General features: G+C 36.2%; 1 pseudogene; it reads right to left on the reverse strand.

The window, feature by feature from the left end:
* Positions 1–18,749: 18,749 nt before the first annotated feature.
* LOC137210720 (bisphosphoglycerate mutase-like) lies at positions 18,750–19,762 on the reverse strand (annotated as a pseudogene).
* Between the last annotated feature and the right edge of the window lie 3,683 nt (positions 19,763–23,445).

Raw genomic sequence — 23,445 nt, forward strand, 5'->3', positions numbered from 1 at the left:
TTGCAATTTCCAAAACCGGAATCTCTTAATTTCACCTTTACATACGAGGGGCACTATAGCATGGTAGTTAGAAATATGTGCTTTCTACTGGCTTCAAATCCTAGACCCAGTATTTACTGTATAACTTTGGACAAGTCAATTACATTTCCATACAACATTATTTCATTTTTTTTTAACTAGAGAATTGTTGCTTTACACTGCTTTGTCAGTTTCTGCTGTACAACAAAGTGCATCAGCCATACGTATACATATATCCCCTCTTTTTTGGATTTCCTTTACATTTAGGTCACCACAGAGCACCAAGTAGAGTTGCCTTTGCTATGCAGTAGGTTCTCATTAGTTATCTATTTTATACATCATGGTGTATATATGTCAATCCCAATCTCCCAATTCATCCCTCCCCACCACTTTCCCCCTTGGTACCATATGGTTGTTCGCTACATCTGTGTCTCTATTTCTGCTTTGCAAATAAGATCATCTATACCATTTTTCTAGATTCCACATATATGCGTTGATATACAATATTTGTTTTTCTCTTTCTGACTTACTTCACTCTGTATGACAGTCTCTAGGTCCATCCACATCTCTACAAATGACCCAGTTTCATTCCTTTGTATGGCTGAGTAATATTCCATTGTATATATGTACCACATCTTCTTTATCCATTCCTCTGTCAAGGGACATTTAGGTTGCTTCCATGTCCTGGCTATTGGAAATAGTTCTGCAATGAACATTGGGGTGCATGTATCTTTCTGAATTATGGTTTTCTCTGGGTATATGCCCAGTAGTGGGATTGCTGTATCATATGGTAGTTCTATTTTTAGTCTTTTAAGGAAGCTCCATACTGTGCTCCATAGTGGCTGTATCAATTTACATTCTACCAACAGTGCAGGAGGGTTCCCTTTTCTCCACACCCTCTTCGGGATTTATTGTTTGTAGATTTTTTGATGATGGCCATTCTGACTGCTGTGAAGTGATACCTCATTGTAGTTTTGATTTGAATTTAACTAATAATTTGTTATGTTGAGCATCTTTTCATGTGTTTGTTGGCTATCTGTATGCCTTCTTTGGAGAAATGTCTATTTAGGTCTTCCACCCATTTTTTGATTGGGTTGTTTGTTTTTTTGGTATTGAGCTGCATGAGCTGTTTGTATATTTTGGAGATTAATCCTTTGTCAGGTTATTCGTTTGCAAATAATTTCTCCCATTCTGAGGGTTGTGACTTTGTCTAGTTTATGGTTTCCTTTGCTGTACAAAAGCTTTTAAGTTTCATTAGGTCCCATTTGTTTATTTATGTTTTTATTTTCATTACTCTAGGAGATGGGTCAAAAAAATCTTGTTGCTATTTATGTCAAAGAGTGTTCTGCCTATGTTTTCCTCTAAGAGTTTTATAGTGTCTGGCCTTACATTTAGGTCTCTAATCCATTTTGAGTTTATTTTTGTGTATGGTGTTAGGGAGTGTTCTAATTTCATTCTTTTGCATGTAGCTGTCCAGTTTTTCCACTTATTGAAGAGACTGTCTTTTCTCCATTGTATATACTAGCCTCATTTGTCATAGGTTAGGCGACCATATGTGCATGGGTTTATATCTGGACTTTCTATCCTGTTCCATTGATCTATATTTCTGTTTTTGTGCCAGCACCATACTGTCTTGATTACTGTAGCTTTGTAGTATAGTTTGAAGTCAGGGAGCCTGATTCCTCCAGCTCCATTTTTCTTTCTCAAGATTGCTTTGGCTATTTGGGGTCTTTTGGGTTTCCATACAAATTGTGCAATTTTTTGATCTAGTTCTGTAAAAAATGCCATTGGTAGTTTGATAGGGATTGCACTGAATCTGTAGATTGCTTTGGGTAGTAAACTCATTTTCACAATATTGATTCTTCCAGTCTAAGAACATGGTATATCTCTCTATCTGTTTGTGTCATCTTTGATTTCTTTCTTTTGCCTCCTTATGTAGTTTTATTCCTAGGTAGTTTTTCTTTTTGTTGCAATGGTAAATGGTATTGTTTCCTTAATTTCTCTTTCTGATCTTTTGTTGTTAGTGTATAGGAATACAAGAGACTTCTGTGTATTAATTTTGTATCCTGCACCTTTACTAAATTCATTGACTAGCTCTAGAAGTTTTCTAATGGCATCTTTAGGCTTTTCTTTTTATACTATCATGTCATCTGCAAACAGTGACAGTTTTACTTCTTCTTTCTAATTTGGATCCTTTTTATTTCTTTTTCTCCTCTGATAGCTGTGGCTGGGACTTCCAAAACTATGTTGAATAATAGTGGTGAGAGTGGACATCCTTGTCTTGTTCATGATCTTAGAGGGAATGCTTTCAGTTTTTCACCATTGAGAATGATGTTTGCTGTGGGTTTGTCATATATGACCTTTATTATGTTGAGGTAGGTTCCCTCTGTGTCTGGAGAGTTTTTATCATAAATGTGTGTTGAATTTTGTCAAAAGCTTTTTCTGCATCTATTGAGATGATCACATGGTTTTTATCCTTCAATGTGTTAATATGGTGTATCACATTGATTAATTTGGTATATTGAAGAATCCTTACATCCCTGGGATAAATCCCACTTGATCATGGTGTATGATCCTTTTGATGTATGTTGGATTCTGCTTGCTAGTATTTTATTGAGGTGATTTGTATCCATGTTCCTCAGTAATATTGGCCTGTAATTTTCTTCTTTTTTCATATCTTTGTCTGGTTTTGGTATCAGGGTGATGGTGGCCTCATAGAATGAGTTTGGGAGTGTTCCCCCCTCTGCAATTTTTTGGAAGAGTTTGGGAAGGATAGGTGTTACCTATTTTCTAAATGTTTGATAGAATTCACTTGTGAAGCCATCTGCTCCTGAACTTTTGTTTGTTGGAAGATTTTTAATCACAGTTTCAATTTCATTACTTGTGTTTGGTCTGTTCATATTTTCTATTTCTTCCTGGTTCAGTCTTGGAAGGTTGTACTTTTCTAAGAATTTGTCCACTTCTTCCAGGTTTTCCATTTTATTGGCATATAGTTGCTTTTAGTATTCTCTTATGATCCTCAGTATTTCTGCGGTGTCAGTTGTAGCTTCTCCATTTTCATTTCTAATTTTATTGATTTGAGTCCTCTCCCTTTTTTTCCGGATGAGTCTGGCTAAAGGTTTATGAATTTTATCTCCTCCAAGAACCAGCTTTTAATTTCATTGATCTTTGCTTCGTTTCTATTTCATTTATTTCTGCTCTGATGTTTACGATTTCTTTCCTTCTACTAACTTTGGGGTTTTTTTGTTCTTCTTTCTCTAGTTGCTTTAGGTGTAAGTTTATGTTGTTGGGTTTTTTTTTTTCATTTTTTTAGTGAAGTATAGTTGATTTACAATGTTGTGTTAATTTCTACTGTACAGCAAAGTGATTCAGTCTTACGTATATATACACTTTTTTATATTCCTTTCCATTATGTTTTATCACAGAATATTGAATATGGTTCCCTGTGCTATGCAGTCAGGTTGTTTATTTGAGGTTTTTCTTGTTTCTTGAGGTAGGATTGTATTGCTATAAAATTCCCTCTTAAAATTGCATTTGCTGCATCCCATGGGTTTTGGGTCATCGTGTTTTCATTGTCATTTTTTTCTGGGTATTTTTTAAATTTTCTTTTTGATTTCTTCAGTGATCTCTTGGTTACTTAGTAGCATATTGTTTTGCCTCCATGTGTTTGTATTTTTTACAGTTTTTCTCCTGTAATTGACTTCTAATCTTATAGCATTGTGGTTAGAAAAGATGCTTAATATGATTTCAATTTTCTTAAATTTACTAAGGCTTGATTTGTGACCCAAGTTGTGATCTACCCTGGAGAATGTCCCATGTGCACTTGAGAAGAAAGTGTATTGTGCTGTTACAACATTATTTCTTTATCCATAAAATGAAGATAAGGAAATAAATATTTATCCCCCCTTATATCACTGGAAATCTATGTTTGCAAATCGGTTTTTTACTTGTTTGTCCTGTAAACATGACTGCAATAACTGGTCTGCTGCTGCATTCCCTTGCACTCAAGTCTCTGCTTTGATAAGGCAAATGCTTTTCTTTTCTACTTGCCAGTCCTGAAAGCACTATTACTGAATCCCTTTGATGTCCCATTTAAACTATATCATAACTTACCCACGTGGACAACTACTTGGCTGTGCCTTGCACCTATCTGCCCTAACACTAACAATTATATCAATAAAAATGATGTATTGTGAATTGATATATACCAACCTCTTGAGACAATTTTATCATCTTATCATTTAATTTTCATAAGTCAAGAATTAGGACTGTTATTATTTTCTCTTTATCCATAAAGAAAATGAGACTTGGGGAGGCTAATTCAACTGCCCCAAGTCATTATTAGCAAGTGATAAAACAGTATTTAAACCAAAGGCTGTGTGACCCCCAAATCTAAAGTAGTTTATACTGCCTTCATAAAGGGGTATTGAAATTAGGCTTGAACTGTAAACTTCAATAAATGTGTCAGCATGAGATTCCTGCTAAACAGGAACCTATAGGAATCTCATGTTGACACATTTATTGTTTTTGCTGCTTTGAGAATCGTCACCGCGTTCTTCAGATAACTCACAGTGAAAATGCAACACTCTAGACGTTGGGATTTTTCCAGGTCCTGATCCTTCCATGTCTCAACTGCTTCTCCCTTTTATAAGGTACCATTCTCTTGCCCTATTTGAGTAGGTATGAGTAGCTAGGTAACTGGTTATATGATCATGCAGGAGAGATCCACTCATTTGATGTCAGAAAGTATTGTAACATTGTGTACCACACTCACTTATAGCCCATTAATAGAGCCAGGAACTTTAAACCTAAGAATATTTTGTGGCAAGTAGTTTGTCACTGTTGAATGTAGGCTTACTTCCACTGTTCATATTTTTCTTTTGTGTCTATGTTATACATAACATGAGGGATGCTTTTTCTAACAAAAATGTTTCATGTCAAATTTTCCCAGCACCATTTGGGAAAGTCATTGAATAAACTAATAGTAGGCTTCCACGCCAAGAGTAATTATGTTACATTGCTCTTTTTCTGGCAGAGAGCTATTTTTGCCTGTAAATGAAGTACTTTAACATAAGCACACTTTTATACTACAAAGTAGAGGAAGATTTGATGCAGATATCTTTCAGGTTTGATACAAGATCATATTTTTCCCACTTCTAGATTAATGTAATGTAGTGATCAATCAATTACTCAATCAACTTAGTTTTCCTGGTAATCACTATAGCAGATAGTGATTAGAAATGGAAACATATACTTGTAAAAGTTAATTTTTTTATTTTTTATTGAAATATATTTGACATACAATATTATACTAGTTTCAGGTGTACTATGTAGTGATTTGGCATTTATATACAATATGAAATGATCACCAAGATAAGTCGCAACCATCTGTCTGCATACAAAGTTTTTACAATAGATAGCTGAACATTATGTGACATTTTATATTCAGAAAACACTTTAAAATCATTCATATTAGTTTTTCCTGTAAGCTGAATTTTGAGAAGAGTTATTTCTCTGATTGCCATTTTTAAAGGAGCAAACTGGTTCAGGAGTGTTAAAATAACTTGCCCAAATATGGTTAGTAACTTGATGGCAAAAGTGGAGCTAGCAATCAAGTTTGTAGCCCATCTATTTTAGCATAGGTCACTATAACAGATGTGTTATCTTCATTTCTCATTTTCTCCAGAAGAGAAACTTGAAGACATCATGAAAGTCTATGAAATGGAGTTTACACATTGTGAGGGTCAAGAAAAGCCCATTTTATAAATTTATATCATTTTCATATTAATATATACAGTTAACATTTATAGGGGAAAGGACTAAGAGTTTAAATACATATTTCAAATACAGAAATATTTTGAACAAATGTTTACTTGGGAGTCCATAAATTATCTTCGGGAAATAATTATAGCTAACATGTATTGATAGTTTATAAGGTAGCATTCAGTATGCCAAGCACTTAAATGATCTTATTTGAATCTCATTAAACACTATGGGCAAGTACTGTTATTCATATTTTAAAGTGAAGAAATTGAGGATGACATACGCAATTTCCTCAAGGTCACAGATAAAAAGGGTTAGAGACAGGGCAGAGAAAAATGTCTGTCTATTGTTCTGAAGACCAAATGCTTAAGCCCTAAATGATATTGCTTCCTACTGCAGTCTCCTCCTTTAGGTAAATTACACCCTCTGTCTATTAACTTCCAATTTATATTATGGGAGTGTATTTACCTTTACAATATTGGAACAGATGATCCCACTGTCTTGTTAATCAATGAACAACTATTTCAGAACGCACTACCTTCTAGAAAATCTGCTATCTACTGATTCTAAAATTGTTTTGTACACAGAAAATGCACTTGTGTGTATATGTAATAGTATTATAGTGGATATCATACAGTACATCACACAGTACATCAGAACTAAGGCCAAACTTAGACGAATGACTAGCCAGGCCAAAAATTTAGCACACCTTTAGAATATGATAGTAAAAGTTAATACAATATATAATCTGCATTGAGACTGAGTACTACAAAGAATCAGTTTGGGAAGGATTGCTTGGGGCAATATTTGTTCTTTGTATTGCCTTGAGCTACTTGGTTCTGACCAAAAATTTGCATTCTCCCACAAAACAGAAAAACATGCAATTAATCAGACCCACCATTCTTATAAGGCCATTTTAAGAACTTTCACTATTTGTGCATACGGTCCATAGCCTCTTGCCCATCACTCTCCTCCCCCAAGCAGCTAAAAAAAAAATTTCCTTCCACTCATATAAGTACTATTCCTAAGAGGAGGCTTCCTTCCAAGTGATAAAATTCCAGTGATTCATAGTATCTTTGTAGAGTAACACTCATGTCAGGGGTCTCCTTGATTTACATAGTTAAATTTCCTTTGATACAAGAGACTTAGAAGACTTCCCTAAGATGGCACATGTATCAGTTAAGTTGGCACTAGCTGCTGTAACAACAACAAAAACAAAATTCGTAATGACTTTATACAGCAAACACCTATTTCTTGAGCACATAAAGTCTAAATGGTATTTTCTGATTGGTGGGTGGTTCACATCCAAATGAGCACCTTTTCTTCTTGTGTCCCAGCAATTTCCTAAGAGCTCAGATACTCTGAATTTAGCCTACAGATAGGGAAGAAAGATTGGAGGTGGGAGGCACACCCACTTTTAACCACTTTTTCTAAGAAATGGCATATCGTTCTGCTCCTATTCTATTGTTGTGAATGTGTTACATTGCCTCACACAGATCCAAATGGGCCTGGGGACTGTAGAAGCTGAGTGGGCATCCTCTTCCTGGCAACAAGTCTACACCTATGAAAGAACATCATTTAAATATTTTCTCTGCCAAAGGATGCAGAGGTGGCATGGAGTGATTAGACATTAACCAAGTGAAGAGCAGAGGGCGGGCATTAAACGGAAAGGAGGCAGTATGCTCAAAGATTGTGAAAGCATAATTACAAAATATTGTTATAAAAATGGGAGCTCAGAAGGGGCAGTTACTAATGCCCACTCTGATTCAATCAGGAAATATTGAGCACTATACTTGTGTTCACCATTTTGTACTAGAAGAGGAGAATATGGAGTTTAACAAAATGCAGCCACTGCCATAAAGACACTTCTGAGTCTTGTGTGAGAGACAGAATCTCTCACACAACTTTTTCCCAAGTCACAGTCAACCAACTATTTTTCCCAAGATTTCTTCTACTTTTGATTTCTAATATATCTTGAGTTACTAGAATCAATGTTTACTTCAACATTTTGATTTCTTGGAAAATTATGTGCTAGCTATTACTTAATTGATTAATTTATCCAAAACTCAGTTTTATGGAATGTTTACAAAATGCTGAATTATCTAGGTGCAAGAGATAAGGTGGTAAACAAGACAGACAGTATCCCAGCTCACATAGAAGTCCCATACTTGTGGAAGTTATATGAACTGGGAATAATTTCTAAATCGACTGACAGCTGGTTTGAGTTTGAAGTAGGCATATTATTAGTATAAACAGAAATGGCATCTTATTATATGAGGCCCTTCATGTGTAGCTTTCCATTATTATTTTACAGGTTTCCAGAAGATGATTTCTCAGTGAACAGCATTACTAAAATAATATACAAAATCAAGACTCACAAATAGAGCTGTTTTAATGATACATTGTTTTTCTTTGTACCCTGGAATCTAAAATAAATGTTAAACAATGAGATTAGAATGAACTACTAGATGAATATTTTAAACTACTTTATTCTTAGGAACAGGTATTTGATGATTAAATTAGAGATGGGCTAGATATTTCATTGAGAGAATTAACCTGATGCATTTGATTAGATCTAAATCTTCACATATGTATAATTCAATATAACTTTAAAGGCAACTGATTTCTATTTGTTGATTCCAGTTGCTGAAATATGAATTAGAAGTCTTTCCATTTAAATGCAGATTCACACTTTCCACCTGAGGGGCAAAATCAGTCATTTCTTTTGACTGAAATATATATAGGAAATATATGTATAGGGAAGTTTCATTTACATGAATATCCCTTCCCAACACAGGAGATCTTTTTCTTGTGATATCTAGAATATTTATTGCAATAATTTTATAACCTCCTTGTATTTACTTCATTGTTTTGTGATACAATTTCATGTGCTGAATAATGAAGATAAATAAACGTTAAACTTTCAGTGGGCATTGGAAAGGTGTGTGGAATTTTAAAATAGAAGTGACGAATTAAACAGCACCGAGTGACCAAATCAAAATTGAAATAGAGGATGCTGAAAAGCTAAGCACATTAATATACTGACAGAGATATAATATGTAGAGCCATTTTATGCCTTTTTCTTTTTTTTATTCTTCAAAAAATGAATCCTGGTAAGATGTTTTAAAATATAAAGCCCTGGGTTATGTATGTCAACTCATCTAATGTATACCTGAAAAGCTGCTACACTCATTTCCAATGTGGAGATTTATAACAGAGAAAATCAGAGTGGAGATAAATCATTGTAAAAGAGTCATATTAGCATCTTATTAAATGATTTCTTGTACTGAATAATAGTTAAAAAGATAGTTCCATTTTAATAAGAAAGCATGACAATTTTTGCCAGTTCAAATGTTATGAGAATCTAAGTCCAAATATATATATATAAAATAACCATTTTTATAAGAAAATATTTACATGTGAACAAAATTTAAAGTTAACAAACAATATTTACCTCACATATTTAGTAGAAAATTTTACAAAATTATATTTTTATAATGTATCTCCTCCCTCAGAACAGATTCCATCTGGAAGAATATTATTTATGGCAAATAGTACAATTTGTCATTACTATGGCTTGAATACTTTCATGCATTCATTAAACAAAAAAATTTGAATACATCTTATGTGCTAGGTACTGGAGATTTAGAATTTAAACAGCCAATCTCTGAAGCACGTAGCATACAACCTAAGTAAAAAGCAAACTTTCAGTACTGTGTATTTTAAAAGATTTCATTTGGAATATCTAAATCTGAAACACTATAACCTTGGTTTCCCTGACACCATCCTCATCTGGTTTTATGATTATTCCAGTAGTTCCTTCAAGTTTCTCCAGGGACTCCATTTCCTTTGGTAATATTCTCTATTATTCTGAACTATGTGCTGTTGTTACACTGTACTGTCCTTGGGTGATACTATCCAGGTACACCCCTTCATCCATCATCTCTATCAGGGATTTTCAAACTTCACTGTATAAGAATCATCTGGATGCTTGTGATAAATTTAGATTTGCAGGTCTGGTTGGGGCTCAAGAATTGTAACATGAATCCATGGTGATTTTGATGCAGTTCATCTGAAACCACACTTTGAGTAACATTTATCTACGACCTAGCAGTACCCAATCTATTGCTGAAGCCCAGATCTCTCATCTGGGCTTCACTGACATATAAACAATTACTACTAGAAATCTCCTCTTGGGTGTTGCAAATGCCCGTCATACCTTACAAACCTCCCCACATCACAATGCCATGGCTCCCCAGCATATTTTTCATACTACATTCCCTGACTTAGAGAATTCAACCTTAATACTCTTATATGATAAATTAGAAAGGTATTATCCCTAACTCTTCCCGTTACTTTATTTCCCTCATATGATCAATTACAAGATCCTATTGATAGCTCTTAAATAAATCCTGAATTTGCTCCATTCTCTCCTTACTGATTCCTCTGCTCTTACATTGCTGCCATCTCTCCTGTTTACACAATCATCATTTCTCAGTATATTGTATATGTTGACTCCAAAATGTTCTCTGACCCTCCAAAATTAAACTTACACTACACACTATAAGCCAGATGATATTTCAAGAAAACAAATCAGAAAAAAAGTTAAATATAGATAAATTTAAAAGTCCTTACCATAGTTATTCATCCATGCATGATAGGGCCCCAGCTTAACTCTCTAATCTCCTGTCTTGCCATTCTCCTTGCTACCTCACTGAACTTACTATACTCCTCCAAATGCACTCTACTCTTCTTTACCTTCTGGTCTTTGCATATGCTGTTCTTTCTACCTACAATTCTCATCATCACTTGTCTAACTCCTTCCCTACTTGGATGGCATATCTTTGGTGAAGGCTTCCTTCTATAGGAAGTTTAGCTTGGATCCATTTTCCACAGATTGCCTGTTAAGTTTATCTCCCATGCAATATTTGGGACATCTTTATACTACAAAATTGTTCATTACTTATCTGAAATTAAAATTTAACTGGGAAGCTTATATCCAGTCTGGCCACCCTAACATGTCCCATATAATTTACTATATCACAATTGCTCTTTGCTACTTGTATCTTTTAAGAAACTGTAAATTCCTCATGGCAGAAACTATGTCTCCATTTTTCTACATTGTGACACTACCCTTTTTGGGTAGTGCCCGGCAGTTAAAAATACTTGATAAAAGAATGAAATAATGTACTCAGTATTCAAACCTTATTACTTCTATTTTTCACTATACCATGTTGCTTCTAAATCATAACAGAAATTTTGCATTTAGTAAATATGAATACTCTAAATATAAAAAATACTACTTAATTCTTAACAGAGACTAGGATTTCATATGGTAACATGACCTATGAATGATTATACTTTGGGTGTAATTTACCCCTGTGCAACAAATATAATTCAAGGAATCATTTTATGAACCCAAAGCTCTACGAGGTCAGTTGTCTCAAAGACTCACAAAAACATGTTAAATGATGATGTGGACTGTCATTGTTAAAGCTTATTTCAATGAGAAGTAAGACTTTTAAGAGAAAGCATTAGAAAGAAATTGAGTTGAATTTTTCCCATTTGTACTCAACGGAAGTCCATTGTTCTCAATTTTCAGATTTTCAAAACTTTAAAGAAAATGTTCTTTGAAAAGAGAGTCATTTAAACAGTTTTCTGAGACTAAATTTAGAGTTTTCTATGTACTGTGACTGAAAGCAATGATCTGGATATTCCGAGTAAATTCTAAAATTAGAAAATACCAATATCAATTATAGGTCCATTAAAACAAAGCTTTTTGTAATTGACTCTAGTAGCAATTGATCTCCAAATGTCACAAGATGCCATGAGGCTTTTAGAATTGATGATGGATAGCAATTTTAGCAAAATTAGGCATAGCTATCACAAAGCAGAAATAGCATCTGTTACATGATAAGGAGTTATTGGCGTATGAAAAGAGCTGAAAAACAATATTTTGGAACTAGTTGGGAAAATGTGCATTTTTCCCCTCCACTGGTATTTGAAAGTAAAGGAATAAGTAATCAAGAAATAGCAGATAATGGTAAATGGTATTTATTCATTGAACAAATGCTTATTGAGGCCCGGCTGTGTACCTGACAGTATTCTTTGCTTTGAGTGGGATATAGATAGGGAGCCAACAAAGAACAGAGCAACTAACTTTTGATTCAGCGATGCCAATTATTCCTCAGTTGATAACTTGTAATTCCTAGATTTGAGGGCACTAAGAATACTGATGGCCACTGAGTTTCTATTTTGTGTTTAATGCTTTTGTAAATAAAGCAAATTGGTTTATCTCCACCCAAGAATGTGTGGTAACACAATCCTCAAGCTGTTAGGTACCACAGCAACCTTACCTCCACCATCTCCTCTCAGATATTCTCTTCATCTGGCTCCATTTCTACTGCTGTGCTTTCTGTAGAGGCTGTCTTGTTTTATTTTTTGTTCTAATTTTCTAGCTCTTATATTTCAAGTCAGTGTGACAAGTAATTTGTCATCCTTGCTCCCAGTTGCAACTTCCAAAATATTTCACCCCCTTTAAGAAGTATACAGACAGGAAAATCAAAATAATAATGGCAGCAAATTCCTTATCCTTTTGAAGCTCATGCCATGCACCTCAGTTGCTCACTACCCTTCCTCTTTGCCCTTTTATTCTGACCTCTTATCCATTCCTCTCATTAACTGAAGAATTTAATTTTTAAATTATAGTCTTTTTCTGCATCCTTACTCTTATCTCCATTCTAATGACTTCAATATTTAGTAAGTGAAACATCCAAGTTCTTATACTATTGATTCCTTTACTTCTTTACCTCCAGTGCACATTTCTTCCACTTCATTCAGTCTTTCACTTCCTATGAGGCAGGCTATGTTCAGACCTTATCATTAGCTGAAATTGTATCACTTCTGAGTTCTCTATTTCAAATATTTCCCTCTCCAACCACATTTTTCTATTCTTTTAGCTCACTGGTTTAATTACCTTTAACAACACGATTCTTTGGTTACATTGACCTTGCCAGTACATTAATCATATTTATCTCTCACTTTCTACCACAGCCCCTTCTCTCTTGACCTCCCAAATTCAGGTAATTATAATCAGTCCAGTGCAAATACCATGAGCTCACTTGCTTCTCTCTCTTTGTCTTACTCACTTGGTAATTTCCCAGCCCTGAATGATCCATGCAGCTGAAAAATTACATCGTCTTTGAGAAAATCACATGATTATTTTAAGCTGGCTGGTATCATTTTAAAATTAGCAAAGTCATTGTGAAATGGACTAGCATTCTTACATATTTAGTTTATGTATTCATCAGATATGTTTTGGTAATGTTCTATGGACCAGGAGCTATTCTAGGTGTTAGAGTTATGAGTGAAAACTTTGAAGCAGATCTTGTTTTTTTTGTTTTTTTGGTTTTTTTTTTGCGGTACGCGGGCCTGTCACTGTTGTGGTCTCTCTCGTTGCCGAGCACAGGCTCCGGACGCGCAGGCTCAGAGGCCATGGCTCACGGGTCCAGCCGCTCCGCGGCACGTGGGACCTTCCCAGACCGGGGCACGAACCCGTGTCCCCTGCATCGGCAGGCGGACTCTCAACCACTGCGCCACCAGGGAGGCCCAGATCTTGGTTTTTATGTGGTTTATATTCCATTGGGTCTAGAAAGAAAGGCAGACAAAACCTGAGTAATTAAATAAGGATTCAGAGAACAGAAGATAGTACTAAAGGATATTTATTCACTGAAAAAAAAAAATGTATTGAGCACCTGCTATCTGTCAGGCATGCCATTATATTAAAAAAAAAAAAAAAAAAAAAAAAAAAAAACCTTAAAATAGGGTAATGATATAGAAAGGCCTGGAGTGGAGGGGAGACTTTATAAACTCTATAATGCCCCCCTTATGGGGAGATATTTTTGCTGACACCTGAATTGTAGAGGCTGGTAGAAGAGTTTTTCATGATGGAAAGTTTAGTCTTCCAAACCCCTGAACTGGGGAAAAAACATGTCCTGTCCAAAAACAGAAAGAAAACACAGAAGGAAAATCTGGCTGCTCTTTGTGGCCCTGGGAAAGAGTGATGTAAGCTGAGGTTGGAGAGATAGGAAGGGATGATGGTGTGATATTTTTCAGTTTCCCCTTTGGTAGAGAGCTATGAAGGCAGAAAAGAAGCACTGACTCTCCTTCCTCAAACACCTTCAACCTTCCCATTTCATTCTAAGCAAATGCTCTATCTCTCTGTAATAACCAAGAACTCTGAGACTTTCTTTCTAGCATTAGTTGCCTGGTTGGTCAAGTAAGGCCCTGTGTTGAAAAGTAAAATATCCTAATTATAATATAGAATAAGTCTATATTTTAATCAAGAACATCATTGGAATCCCACTTTCAACATGTGTATGTGTTGTGTGTATGCATTAGTCTTCAAGATAATTTAAGAAAAAATGTATATACTCATATACATAAGACAATATAAAGGCTGTGCTCTGCATAAGTGACTGATATAATTTGTATGTATGTGGTCTAATGATCTTAATCTCTCAATGTTACATACAGAAATGTCTCTTCCATAATTTTCTGACTTAAATCTTTCCCCCACTTCACCTCCTGTTTGTTGATCAGAAGGGGTCTTCTGCAGAATTCAAAGTAAAACTGGGTTTTACAAAGCAATGCAACTCTGGAAGCCAAAAAAAGAAACAAAGTGGAAAATAATTGACAGATATTTTAAAGCAAGAATTTCTTATGCTCATGACATTTTAAATGACTGAATTTTTCCAGAGTATCTGAAATTCAAAGTAGATAATTTCTTTCAACATTTTGTTTTAGATTAAATAAATTTTTAAAGTAATCTCAGTATGTTTGGTTTTTAATGCCTCTTTCTCTGTCAACTATTTTTTTTTATTTTTTTTAATTTATTTATTTTTTTAGTAGCCCAAAGCAGGCTTTTAAAAAGTGTAGTGTTGTAATTGCTTTATTCTGACAGGAACTTCCATACGCTGAAGATGTGAACATAATTCCTTGGTCTATTCAGAAGTAAACATGCCCAGTGGTTAAATGAGTTCAGATTATTAATCATTTTCTGAATAGTTATACTTTTGTGAAATTAGCAATGAGATTTTACATTTTTTCTCCTTCTACCTGTCAGAGATAACTGGTCAACATGAGGACATGTTTGAGAGGTTTGGTAGTGTTGTAAGATAAGGTGGTTTCCCATTTTCTCCACTGACAGCTATGGGCAGCAGGGTTCTTTGTCAAGTTTCTGTACTATTTTAGTTCCTCCAGACCACTGACAACCACGTAGTTTTCAGAGTTTTCTTGGCTTTGCATTATAGACTGCTCAGATCCCCAGACGTCAGTATCAAGCTAGTGTTTACATCTAAATGGCTTCCTTCATTAAACTCCAGCTTTGATTTTCAATCTATTAAATTTGTGTGCTGTTCAAAGGAATAAAATGATCTCAAGCATTTATTTAATAGGCTTTGTTTGTACAATTATTAAATTAAGATCATCACTGAGTATTACTTCATCTGGAATGATAATTTCAAAGCTGTCATTTTACAAGCAGTGTCAAGAGAATAACAGAATTTTGAAATCAATTTTAGTGAATAAAAGTTTTTTTCTTACTGTAGGATACAGTAAAACTGAACCAAATAATTTAATTTGGAAGTAAAGCCAAAGTGAATTCACAAAATGTGTAAACTCTAGAGCATTGTTAAGAGATTAGTGTTGCTAATTTAAGGTACTTCAGACTTACTTCACTGCATGTATACAGATCATTTGAATTAAGCACTTTTTCTGTTTATAAGTAAATGATCATGATCATTCTAAGCTGCTAGAAGGAAGTTTCTTCTGTTAAGTAGGTTTTACATTCCAAATAGTTTTACATATTTTAATTTACTAAGTAAATATTTTATGCAAAAACAATGCAAAGATAAATTTGATCATGGATTCTACATTTCAAAAAAGTTAATGTCCTATGCTTTAGTGTATATTGGGATATCTTTATAAATAACACATTGATCATAAAAAGGAAATGGATTTCTTTTTAATAATATTACAGCATGGTCATGTTTAAATGCCTATTTAAAGAGAACCTATTCCAGATGAAAGGGAATGGAATGTAGATAGATTCACCTTCCATTATCATATGATAAGAGCCGAGGAATGACCTTCAATGTCTTCCTAAACCTGAGATAAAATGGCTTTCTCTGGATACATAGAAAAAAACAAAACAAAATGAGACAAAGCCATGGCTTCCATTTACTCTGCCAATTCATCTCCTGTAACCTATCAGAAATGGTCAAATTGGGATTATCAAGGACTCATTTTAATCTTGGTTTCAATTTCTTTTTCCAGAAGCATTTTGCCAGAGAAAACAAAAGTAGCAGTTTCCTGCTCTCACTTGCAACTTACATCTTTTTCTCTCTCCTTACATCCAGATTAAGGACAAAATCTGAAAGACTTTGGAATTATTTTTAGCCTCTTCACCATTTCATATTGAAACTGTGCAGGACCCTGTGGGTCCCTCTTGGGTACAGAAGCCTCTCCATGTCCCTGGTTTCTTGTTTGTAGCAAAAAAATAAAAAGAGAGTGCTTTAGTTTCCCAGGCTTTCCCAGAGTTCCAAAGAGCAGATTCAAATAGTTAATGATTAGGACAATAGAGTCACAGGACTCCTAGTTCCTCCTGAAGGGATGCAGATAACAATCTGATGCATATCTTTGAGTTGTTCTATAGAAACTAAGATCCCCACTCAGGTGGAGGATGGTGAGTACATGCTGACCACAAGCACTAGACCTTGGACTGGTTGGAACCAGAATGTTGAGTTTCTGGAAACGTGATCCCTGAACCTCACCACCAACCAATCAGAAGGTCCAGGACCTCATCATGTATCCTAAGATCCTCTCCCCTAACTCTGTCTTTAAAAACCCTTGTCTGAAAGTCACTGGGAGTCCTGGTCTTTTGAGTGTGAGCCACCCATTCTCCTTGCTTGGCCCTTGCAATAAACTTTTCTCTGCCCCGAACTCTGGCCTCACTGTGCACTGTGCACAGGAACTTGGGTTCAACAAATTTTTGTTCTTTTTTTTTTCATAAATATCTCTTCATTTATTTCAGCCAAGATCTCAAAAACAATAAAACCAAATTTTACCAGAAAGTGTCAGCAAAAATTCTCTCTCTCTTAGGAAGTCTGTAATATTCCAAAGTGACTGGGTGTGAGCACAACTTTGTGTGCAGGAGCACATTGTGCTGCCAGGTGTCCTCTGGAGGAGGATATCTAGATGTGGGACAAGGGAAGAATCCAACTCTAGGATCTTGAGCCATGTTAAGACATGGTCACCTCTTGGGCTGGAAAATTCAGATACCAATACCAGAAATACCAATACCAATACCAATACCAGATACCAATACCAATACCAATACCAGATACCATATCATGTCCAAAAATGATCTGAGTTGAAGCTTAGCAATAAGTTTGGAATTCTAGGAAGATCTGGTAGTTTTATTCTTGGCCCTGATCTCTGAATTATAAAGAGTGTTATTTGGTTAGGCAATAGGACTGTGAAAAGAAGGACTACCACAGAGAAGCCAGTAGTTGGTCAGGAAAGTCAAGCATCCACATTCCACGTCCTTATGCATCACAGATGCGACCAGCTGTGAGCAAACCAGGTTCATTTCTTCTTTTCAGCCATCTTCATCAGCTGATGCTCTAAGTCTTGATTTAAGGATCAATGGAGACCAAGCAATAGCAAGGGTTTTAGAATTAGTTTCCTTCTAATGACAGTTTTACTATAAAATGGATACAAATAAACCAACCCACCAATGGAAAACTGTGAAAAACTGGTGATATCTGTAACAGCTATGATAGTTGTAAATTGTTTACATGATTTTATCATTGAAATGTATGTCACTTGCTTTGAAATAAGGCAGTAGCTTAAAGAAATGATGACTTACCTATCTCTAGCATCTAAAAGCATCCTATATCAAGACTGATAAGCAGTCAATTCTGTCTGTGACCTACCCTGAATACTATAGACTATGTACCATAATGTTTTGCCCTCAACAGGTAAAGAACAAATGTATGTGACAAATGTGAATATACCATTTCCCCTGTTCAAGTGAATAAAATTACACCCACTATATTCTACCTTCCTGCTGACCCGACCTTCAATTTTTAGAGAATTAGGCATGTCTACATGTTGAAATGAGTACAACTCTTTGTGTTATAGGAAGATAAGATCAGAGACTAATTCAGAAGCCTATACTTAATATTTATGAATCATATGGAAATACTTGGAATGGGTACCATTTCCAGTCACAGAACTTATTTTTAAATTAATTTTAAAGACCCCAAGATTAAAGTTTAAAAAACAAAAACAAAACAAAAAGAGAACATGAACAGATATAGCTGTCCATATGCTACTAATTCTAGCAGCCAGAGAGGAATTCCACCAAATGTCATGAGGCAAAGGGCCTTGGTATTTGTTGTTGGCTGTCTTGGAGGAATCCATCAGTCACTCTCCCATTTAATGGGTCTCTGATCTTAACCCATCAAAGCATCTCTTTCCCTAGAGGAAAAGACTAGTAATAAATACTTAAGTATAGTGTGTTATCTAACGTCCTTTATTATCATCCTAGAAAGTCTCAGTAAATATAAACATGAACTACTTATTGGAGTAAGTAGTGCCTGTCAGTGATCACTCTATACTGATTTATTGAATGAGGAATACCTTGAACTTGAACTTCACTTGTTGCTCTCCCATCTTGGAAACGAAACTTAAGACATTGATTAAGCCCCACTGGTAACTAACTTAGTGACTAATTCAAACGGGCCCCGGCAGGGGCTAAAGCATAAGGCTTATGACATTAGTACTCAAGGCATCCTGAAGCCTTTATCTGAGCCAACATAACTTACCTAGTTACTTATGCAAACTCCACCCCACAGCCTAGATCTGGAAAAATCAGCGGGGGGTGGGGGGAGGGAGATCAGCACCCATAACATACTGCATGTCACTCCTTCTGCAGCTATTCCTAGCCAGCACGTGGGAAAGATTTTATTTGTCATTGCATTTCACTTTTCCTTGATCCTCTACTTTCTTAATGGCTGCTTGGATAGCCTCTTGGTTGCCCAGGAACTGGTGAGGTCCAACAGCATGCAGGTTCTCATCCAGTTCCAGGAGAATGGGGACTCCAGTAGGACAAGTAATGTTGATAATGTCTTCATCTGAGATAACTTCCAGATGTTTCAGGAGTGCCTGGCTGCTATTTCCATGAGCAGACATCAGAATGGTTTTACTACTTAATACTTCAGGAGCAATCCTTTTGTTCCAATAAGGAAGGAGTCTCTCCAGAACATCCTTTAAGCTCTCGGATCGTGGCAGCTGATCCAAAGGAATGGCACACACTTTGTACCTCCAGTCGTTGTAGATTTCATGGTAGTAAGGATGGGACTCCTTTATGGGTGGTGGGGTCACATTGTAGCTCTTTCTCCACAGCCTCACTTGTTCCTTGCCATGATTCAAAACAATTTGCTCCCTGTTGAGACCGATCAAGGCTCCATAGTGACACTCACTGAGATGCCAGGAGCTTTCCACGGAAACCTGCTCCTGCCCCAGCTCTTCTAGGATCAGCCAGGCTGTGAGGATGGACCGGTTCAGGATGGATGTGAACACAGGACCAAACTCAAAAGTTTAGTGCTTTGAGTTGCTGCCCACAGTTCTGAGCTTCTTCCATTCTTTCACTGTTAAGTTTTTGATCCACCCAGCTACAAAAACAGTTCTCTTTATCCCAAGCACCCTCTCCATGTCTTAACATAATCAGTTTGTACTTGGACATACTGATGGCTGAGCTTCTCTAGTGCTTTCCAATGGGCCAGTGTTCAGTGACAGCAATACATCTGCAAAAAGGCCACCAGCGGCAGGCACTCCTTGGAAGCACTGAGCAGCCAGTGCCTCCCAGGACTCCTCACTGCGGCCGGCGTCAACTCTCTTTTCTAGCCCAGGAGCCAGAAGGGGCAGGTCCTAACAAAAATATTTTCAATATCTTCTAGATGTGAAAAGGAGAAATAGAATCACTGATCCAGGACTTTTAGAATATCCATGGTTAAATTTACTTTGAAGACATCAGTTTTCTATTTCAAAAGCAGCCCCTCATTCTGTGATTTGTAACAAAAATTATTAAAACTAGAAGATGCCTCATATATATGATTTTACATTAAAGATCAAATTTCAGATTTTTGCTTCATAAATTACACAACATGTCATATGGAAAAGGCCAATATTTTGGTTCACTTGTCAATGCTCTCAGTGTTTAATGAAGCAAAGTGTAGCTGTGTTGATATTTTTATTGTGGCACTTGATCATATTTTCATTGGCAGACCCACAGATGGCCATTTTTAATCCAGAAAATATCTGGCTAGATACATTTTAGTTTTGATCTACTTGTTGTTCACATATGTTTGGAAATCTCTGCTGCCTTTGCTTTCTACAATGGAAGCTTTCTTTAAAATTAATTAATTAATTTATTTATTTTTATTTTCCGGTACGCGGGCCTCTCACCGTTGTGGCCTCTTCCATTGTGGAGCACAGGCTCCCGACGCGCAGGCCCAGCGGCCATGGCCCACGGGCCCAACCGCTCCGCGGCACGTGGGATCCTCCCGGACAGGGGCACGAACCCGTGTCCCCTGCATCGGCAGGTGGACTGTCAACCACTGCGCCACCAGGGAAGCCCCAATGGGAGCTTTTATAATGAAATATTTACATTGACTTCCTAGCTTTTTTGAAAGTCTTCCCCAATCTGAGTCTCAACCTACGTTTCCAAACTTTATTTCACTGCTCCCTTCGTATGTCCTCTGCTTTAGCTAAATTGAACTGATCATCATTCTATATGAAAATATGTCTTTGTTCCTTCATTCCTGGGCCTCCCTTCACTGGAATTTTCCTGACCTCCAACAACTCACCCTAACCCTTATCTCAAGCATTATTGCCACCTATTAAAGTACCATTTGTCCAAAAGGACTAATCTCCAAAATATATAAACAGCTCATGCAGCTCAGTATTAAAAAAACACAAACAATCCAATCAGAAAATGGGCAGAAGACCTAAATAGACATTTCTGCAAAGAAGACAGCATATGAAAAGCTGCTCAACATCACTAATTATTAGAGAAATGCAAATCAAAACTACAATGAGGTATCACCTCACACCAGTTAGAATGGGCATCATCAGAAAATCTACAAACAACAAATGTTGGAGAGGGTGTGGAGAAAAGGGAACCCTCTTTCACTGTTGGTGGGAATGTAAACTGATACAGCCACTATGCAGAGCAGTATGGAGGTTCCTTAAAAAACTAAAAATAGAATTACCATATGACCCAGCGATCCCACTCCTGGGCATATACCCAGAGAAAACCATAATTCAAAAAGACACATACACCCCAATATTCATTGTAGCACTATTTACAATAGCCAGGTCATGGAAGCAACCTAAATGCCCACTGACAGACAAATGGATAAAGAAGATGTGGTACATATATACAATGGAATATTACCCAGCCATAAAAAGGAATGAAATTGGGTCATTTGTAGAGATGTGGATGGACCTAGAGACTGTCATACAGAATGAAGTAAGTCAGAAAGAGAAAAACTAATATCATATATTAACACATATATGTGGAATCTAGAAAAATGGTACAGATGAACCAGTTTGCAAGGCAGAAATAGAGACACAGATGTAGAGAACAAACATATGGACACCAAGGGGAGAAATCGGGGCTGGGAGTGGTGGTGGGATGAATTAGGATATTGGGATTGATATATATACACTAATAGTATAAAATAGATAACTAATAAGAACGTGCTGTATAAAAAATAAATTAAAATTTAAAAAATAAAATAAAATAAAGTACCATATGTCTAATCTTTCAACTCCATAAGTGCTGCACTAACTTTTGCAGATTTTTTTCCTTCCTTGAACTCTGGAAGTATTGCCTTATTTCTTAGGACAAATTTCTGTTTACAAACTGTAAGCTTCTTGTTATCTTTCTCCTTTCAGAGTACTTATTCACATACTCTCACTACAACTGTTCAGCAGTATAGTCACCTCCTTTCTTCCTTTTCCTGACCCCTCTACTTTGCATCAATCTTTACAACTCTCCTTTCTCTTTTTTAACTTGAACTTCTTGGCACTCTTAATATTATTCATACCCCCTAGAGCTTATTTCTTTATTTTAAGCCCAAATTTGAATGAATCAATTCATGTTCCCTGTGACTTATTCTGCTCTGTGGAAAAAAAGAAGTAGAAGCCACCGGACGGTCTCCCTGATCCACCTACATGCATCCCATTTTACTAGTAAAGAATTGTTCATGTGCCAGTCTGAAGAAAATCTCCCCACCTGGCTGTAGATCCCATCTACTCCTATAGTCACAAGTACTTTATCCTTCTCTGATAATTCTATCCTTTCTCTCATACATTCAACTTCTTGTCATTGCCCCAGAGATCTTAAACATAGTCACATTTATTTAATTAGTTAAACAAACAAAGAAAAACCCAAATCCAAGCTTTATTCTCCCTTTCCTTCCTCTCCAGTTACAGGCTTATCTCTCTTCTTTCCTTTATAGCTAGAAGGTCAGATAGTGAACTATACCCAAGGTCGCAATTTCTTTTGTTCCAACTCACTGCCCTACTCATGCTAACATTCCTTCAATCATCATGATTCCATGAAGTAATTTTCATGAGTGTGACTAATAATTTCATGTTGATAAAGATAATGGATATGTTTAAAGTACTTATTTCATATCTTTGTAGTATTTGAGCCAATTAACCACTGTCTTAAAACACTTTCCTTCCCTTCATTTCCATGACATGATTTCTCCTAGTTTTCTCGTAACCCTCTGGCTACTCCTTCCCTGTCTCGTTGGTCGTCTCACCCTCCTTTACCTAGCCATTAGATTTAGAGTTCCTCAAGGTTCAATCCAAAACCTTCTCCTCTCTCATTTAATATTCTCTTCACAGGTAATCTCAACCACACTCAGAGGGGTAATCACCATCAATGCTCATCTCAGCCTCAGATTTCTCACCTGGGCTAGATCTACTACTCTGAGTCTTAGCCAGTCTATTTTCCACACCGTAGCTAGAGAGAGATTTAAAAAATCAGAATCTGAAATTGTCTTTCCAGACCCTCTCCTCCAAATTTTCCACTCCTGATTAAAATTCTTCAATCCTTTCCCTTTGTGATCTTCCCACGCTAGGCTTTCTTCAATCACTCAGGCCTCATTTTGGTTCATAGTGATCACCATGATTTCTCCAATTACTAGTAATTTACACATGCTATTTCTTTTTTCCTAGATGCTCTCCTCTTCTCCCTTTAACTTAAGTACAACTCATCCTTCAAATTTCAACTAAAATAGAACTTTGTCAAGGAAGATTGTCCTGACCTTTCTGACTAGAAGACCCCCTCACTTACATACGGCATATCTCTCCTTCACACCACTTAGAAGAATTGTCAATTTTTCTCTGATAGTGAGATTATTAGATTAATATCTCTCTTCCTTCCCAAGGGCAGTTACATGGTCGTTTTCTCCTTGAAAATAAATCCCCACTATCTAGAACAGAACCTAATAGAAAATAGTAGTTCAATAAATATTCGGTCCGGGCTTCCCTGGTGGCGCAGTGGTTGAGAGTCCGCCTGCC

Source organism: Pseudorca crassidens, chromosome 2 (assembly GCF_039906515.1).
Source record: "Pseudorca crassidens isolate mPseCra1 chromosome 2, mPseCra1.hap1, whole genome shotgun sequence".
NCBI lineage: Eukaryota > Metazoa > Chordata > Mammalia > Artiodactyla > Delphinidae > Pseudorca > Pseudorca crassidens.